General features: G+C 38.5%; 1 long non-coding RNA gene across 1 annotated transcript; it reads right to left on the bottom strand.

Moving 5' to 3' along the window:
- Positions 1–249: 249 nt before the first annotated feature.
- Positions 250–5,605, bottom strand: LOC144454800 (uncharacterized). The gene is made up of 2 exons (XR_013483345.1): positions 5,200–5,605; positions 250–1,529 (listed from the first exon to the last, which is right to left on the bottom strand). It is a non-coding gene; the product is annotated as an uncharacterized LOC144454800 (long non-coding RNA).
- Positions 5,606–6,443: the final 838 nt, after the last annotated feature.

The raw sequence follows: 6,443 nt of genomic DNA, 5'->3' as shown, positions 1-6,443 counted from the left end.
AATAATAATAGGGGCAGGTAAGTGGTGCAGTGGATAGAGCACTGGGCTTGGAATCACGATGATGAGTCTTCCTAAGTTCAAATCCAGCCTCAGACAGGCACAAGCTGTGTGTCCTTGGGCAAGTCACTTACCCCTATTTACCTCAGTTTTGCCATCTGTAAAATAAGCTGGAGAAGGAAATGGCAAACCACTTTAGTATCATTGCCAATGTGTGGGATGCCACTCAAATTAAAAAAACACACAGAGGTATCCAAGGAGAAACAGAAAGTTAATTTATTGTTATAATTATTTCAAACTTCGAGATTTGGGTGTCCCTCTACCAGAATACTCTGATGAAAGGAGACACAGACAGAAACAAAGGATCTGATTAAATACCTTAATGGGCAAATTCCCCCCTCCTGCCAACTGGCCAACATTTGGCTCACATTCTCAATGTCCATAGAAACTGAAAACAAAACAATGAACACAATATACATTTCTATATTTCTTAGTTTGCTGAAGTAATACCAAAGAAGCAATTAAAGATGTGCAGTCAAGCTAGACACTGTACTGTATAGCCAGGTCACCATGACCGAAATATAGCAACAGGTGCATCAACAAAATACAGGGGGGGCTTCTTCAGGAGTTTCAGGCTTGGCAAACTTTAACTACTTAACAGTGGCATGGGGGGGTGGTACTTGGGGTTGAATTCCTGTAAATCAGGTGATTTCTAGTAAATTGAAACTTAGGCCTGTCAGGCTGCTATGCCTGCCTTGAGTCTAATACAATTTCTATTTATTCTTCTAAGAAGTTTTCACAGGACCCTCATCCCACTCAGCCTTATCCCAAACCTTAATTACACTGAGGAGTCTTCACTGGGACATCCCATTCAATCCCTCCTCTTCTCTCATACTTTCTGAAGACTCCTCACAGCTAACCATTAAATCTTAATAACCATCAGGGTGGTCTCAAACTAGCACCCAACCCTGAGCCTTCAGAACCATCAGCTTGATTTCTCCTTTCCCTTCCATCTTAACCAAAGTGGACAAGGAGTCTTGCATACAGGGGAGACACACCAAGAGTAAGACAATAATTCCCCTCAAATTTTACAATCTAAAAATTTTAGAAACACAATACAATTTAACTTTTGTAATACAAACAATAAACTTCAGATAATGTCAATTTACATTTCCTTATTATCAAACACCTAGCCTTAGGCTCTTGTTAAATCTGAATTCAAATTCTTCTCAGCTCTTTTTCTTCTCTCTTTAACCATTACCCCTTTAAGTAAATGTAGGAACAATTGATCTAAGCACTGACAAATCAGAGGGGCAGTCCCTTTATAGATACAGATACAGAAACCCAAAAGAAAACAATAATGAAAAGTCCCTTTAAGATTAAAAAAAAAGTCTTTTCTTATACAGCTGTCTGGCAGGGAACATCATCAGTGAAGTTCTCTGGTCCTTGATATTTGTTCCAGCCATCTCCAGCACAGCTTCTCAGCATCTCCTTCTTGTCTTCTTGTAGGAACCAGCTTTCTGTCCATTCTCCTACAAAAGTGATCTTAGCACAATTTTAAATGACCATTTCTAATCCTTATAACCCTGATCATTTTTACAAACTCAAAATTGAAATCATGGCCAATTGTCATATTTAAGAAATTCACATCAGAACCCAGTATCTTATACTTTACATTAGTCCATTATTAATTTCCTTACCAGGGGGATGAGATTTCACTAAGGAATTAATAACAGGCTCCAATACACACATATCAATGTTTAACACAGTACCTATAAATTTTTGACGGCATTTAAAAAATAAACCACAAGCCATTCTTCTTTTAACATTATTAATTGTAACAAAACTTTAGACCAATGTGATATTATCCAAATAACAAAAATAACATTCTCACAAGCCCCTAATTATCTCCATACCATTATCAAGAATTAAAGGACCCTAACTCAAAAAGGAACACACACGTTGGAACACTAGTCCCAGTTCTATAGTAACCCAAGATGTTCCATTATCAATTATTTTAATAAATTTGTTACTGTACTTACAAAACCTTCTAATTATAAAAACTAACTCCAGAATCAGTTGCTCAGACAGCCTTCCTTGATATTTATACCTGGAGTTAGACTCAGAAACAGTCAATCATTAGTCCCATTAAGTCTTTGAATAGCAAGTTCCAACAATCAGTTTAAAATATGACTATAATCTCACATTGCCTAAGGAACATCTCTAAAATGATCTCCATAGCTTGCATGCATTTCCACTCTTGTTCATAAAAGCTTACTAAGTTGATGCAAAAGTCCTTGAGTAACACAAATTCCAAGGTATTATCAAGAAACTGAATTCCTAGTTATCACAGAATCCCTAAATATCACAAAATTCCTTGGTCAAAAAGGTGTTGTAATAAAGTCTCACACTGGTAACTGTAAAAGACTGACTACAAAAAAAAAACAAACTACTGCTCTCAGAATCCTTTTAAATAAAGGGAACATCTCAAGGTGAGTCTTAAGCAGTTGCATAAATTTCTGCACATGTTCTAGTTCTAGATAAAAACACAAAAAAACCTCATATCTTATACTGACTACTTGCTCTGATCATAGAAACTTAACATAGAAGGAGAAAGAACAGGGACAGGTGACATATCAAATATGACAGGATAAAACACCTTAGCTTTGTTTAGATTCAGAGAGAGTCACGCTTCTCCAATCATGCAGTGTATGTTTTTCCTCATAGCCAGACTCAGGAATAGTCAGGTGGGAAACATTCCTTTCCAAAGGAACACAATGGGGAAACTGAGCCAGGAGGATCCTATCCTAGATTGAGACTAAGATTGTCCCCTCAGCCTTTTCCCAAATAAGCCACATTTACCTCCACCTGTTACCAGTACAGAATCACATTCACTGGCATTTCTCTCAGATACTGATTTTAATGCAGACAACTATATCCAAATTCAAACTCAAAACTAGTTATAGTCCCAAGAGCCTTTTACCTCAAACAGCAAGTCTCACCAATCACAGCTTAAAGCCAGATGCAGCTGATTTTGCTCTCATAGTATTGCGATAAGCAATAAAAATTTACCAGGACCCATATACATAAGAAATCTCACTTTACATCTTTTCTTCTCAAATTTAAACTTGTCCTGTACAAAAGCCAATCATTAGAAATCATTTCTACCTATTGTCCTTGATGACCTTGCCCCAGGGATCTTGGCAAGTTTACAAAATAAGGGGGAATTGCCATGTACCCCAGAGTGGGCTGATATTGGTGCCACAATCCCTTTCTTTTCCACATACAATAATTAATTAACCATCTTAGGTTTTAGCATTAAAACAATAACCCCAAATACCTTAGTTAACAATCTCGCAAATTTCATAAATGATAACAAAACAATTTCAACTAAAAATTCAAAATGCCCCAACAGCCAAATTCATTCCTTTTTCTCTTTTCTCTAATTTTACAATTTAATTTAACATTCCAGATTATAAAAGAAATTGCCCTTCCAGCAACGTAACTCATACAATTGACCCCAAAAAATCTTTCTTTCTTTCTAGACCCCTTCACCAGGTCCAGCCGTCTCCTGGGGCCACTCCCACCCCTACAGACTGGCTTCTTTTTTTTTTTTCTATGCTCACCCATCATTGTCTTTTACTGGTCTGATAGCCCCAGACTACATCCAAATTCCCGATTAGACCTCAGTGCCATTCCCAATCAGGGTACTTCAAAGCCTAGACTTCCCCACGACCACTAGTCCATGCCTTAAGAGCCTGACTCATACTACCCATCCCCCAACAAACCCGATTGTTAGCCTTAAGAAAACCTAACAACATTTAGCTTATATAAAAAAAATTGCTTTTCTGACAACACAGATGATACAGTTGCCTACAAAATTATACAATAAAGGAATACAACAGTACCATACTTTAGAACCAAAACCAATTAATAATATCTCTGGGCTGCCACCATCCCCTCACTAAACAGTAAACTAAAATACATAGAACTTTCTTGGGGCCACATAGTTCTTAATGCCAGATAACAATATGTGCTCTATACTCTTGGCCCTTTATAAAGAGATATCATCCACAAATTCATGTATTTCTTCAATATTTCAGTTCCGTTCATATCCACATTTTCTAAAAAGTTTTACAAACAGTTTGGAATCACCTATTGTAACCAAGTCAGTTTAAAATGTACTGGGCCTGTATTCTAACTACTTCTTTTTGCTTTCCCTCTAGGTAGACACCTCTGGAGCTTAATCTTTCTTTTTACATTTCTGAAGGGAGATTATTGAATAGGGCTCTCCCTCCCCAACAATTCACTTTTTTCCCCCACTATTTTCCCACTATTTTCTTTTAGTTTCAGTTTACTTTAATAACATTCAAATTATGAAAAGCCACTTGACATAACAACACAAAAGTTTACCAATTTACAGATCCTTACATTTTCCCAATTTACAGTGTAATAAATTCTAAACATTACATTTCATTTCCTTGGCAGCTACCGAATCCAACGACACAGCTCCCAGCTGCCCATAAATTACCTTTTGTTTGTGCTCTGGTACACAAAAACTTTTTCTCTTTTAGGTAAGGCAGGAAATGGTTAAAAACTTATTTAGCCTGCCTCCCTTTGATCTGATTTTTTTTTCTCCTTCTCTCTTTCTCTCTCCATTCAAAAATTTAGCCAAACTTGGAATGCAAGAGAGAGGAAGAAAATATTTTCCAACAACTCTTCAAGAGTTCCAAACCTTTTTACTTTCAAAACCTCTATTCACACTATAAAGTATTTTCTCTCTTTTTCTCATCCACCCCTCTAAGGCTGCTGTTATGAAGGGGAAGGAGAAACAAAGAGGCTGCCTGACTGCAAAGGATCAGAGTACACATACGAACAATCAATCATACCACACACACAGAGACACAAACACAGAAATTGGACATATAATTGCTGTTATATTCTCAAATCATTAAATCATATTTAACCATTTTCTTTTATCTTTCCCGTTATATTTCGGAGGTTCATTCCAATTCTAAAGCTTATTCCCTAAAGGACTATTTTCTTGGTATACCATCTTTCTGCTCCGTGGTGTTGGGTTAAAATTTATCTGAAAGTCTGTCGCCAGACTCTCCCAGGTCAGGGACCTACGAATTTTTCAAGACCTCACCCTAGGCCCTCTCAGAGGGGTCGCCCCCATCCCTCAGTCACCTGAGCACTCACCTGTCGGAGTCTCTCCAGGGATAATCCGTCCTATCCCAAAGACCCACAAGTTCTGGCACGTCCTCAGGTTCCCTCAGTCACCTGAGCATTCACTTGTCGGCTTCTCTCCAGGGATCTCTCCAGGGATCTATTCCACAGACAAGTTCTGCAAGACCTCGGGTTATATGCATATAACTTACGTGACTGCTTTCTCCACCGGCCGGAGTTTTACACTTGCGTCACACTACCACTATCAGAGCTCTTTCTTTATTTTCTTTTACTTTAAGTTTCTGTTACTTGGAATTCCTCTCCTCAGGACTTCTGCCACTCAGGAGGAGGGAGACCAATCCCCAAGTCCAAGAGCCACCAAGAGAAATGGCTGGTGGGCGCCTGCTCTCAGCCTCCTAAGAGGCTTATTTCCCGGCCAATGCACCAAACTGTGTGGGATGGCGCTCAAATTAAAACACACACACACACACACACACAGAGGTATCCAAGGAGAAACAGAAAGTTAATTTATTATTATAATTATTTCAAACCTCGAGATTTGGGTGTCCCTTTACCAGAATACTCTGATGAAAGGAGACACAGACAGAAACAAAGGACCTGATTAAATACCCTAATGGGCAAATTCCCCCCTCCCGCCAACTGGCCAATATTTGGCTCACATTCTCAATGTCCATAGAAACTGAAAACAAAACAATGAACACAATATACATATCTATATTTCTTAGTTTGCTGAAGTAATACCAAAGAAGCAATTAAAGATGTGCAGTCAAGCTAGACACTGTACTGTATAGCCAGGTCACCATGACCAAAATATAGCAACAGGTGCATCAACAAAATACAGGGGGGACTTCTCAGGAGTTTCAGGCTTGGCAAACTTTAACTATTTAACAACAGTATGGGGGGGTACTTGGGGTTGAATTCCCGTAAATCAAGTGATTTCTAGTAAATCGAAACTTAGGCCTGTCAGGCTGCTGTGCCTGCCTTGAGTCTCATACAATTTCTATTTATTCTTCTAAGGGTAGTTTTCACGGGACCCCTCATCCCACTCAGCCTTATCCCAAACCTTAATTACACTGAGGAGTCTTCAATGGGACATCCCATTCACCAAGAAAACTCGAAGAATTAGACACGCTTGAAATGACTGAAGAACAAAGAACAACAGATAATAATCACCCAATGTGCAGCTGAAACTCCTAGCTTTGGGTTTGCCATCACTTATCCCCAGTCACTAGCTCTTTTACTCTCCTGGTATACTT

Source organism: Phascolarctos cinereus, unplaced genomic scaffold (assembly GCF_003287225.1).
Source record: "Phascolarctos cinereus isolate Bilbo 61053 unplaced genomic scaffold, phaCin_HiC Scaffold_7;HRSCAF=346, whole genome shotgun sequence".
Taxonomy (NCBI): domain Eukaryota; kingdom Metazoa; phylum Chordata; class Mammalia; order Diprotodontia; family Phascolarctidae; genus Phascolarctos; species Phascolarctos cinereus.
This window is presented reverse-complemented; position numbering and strand designations above follow the sequence as displayed.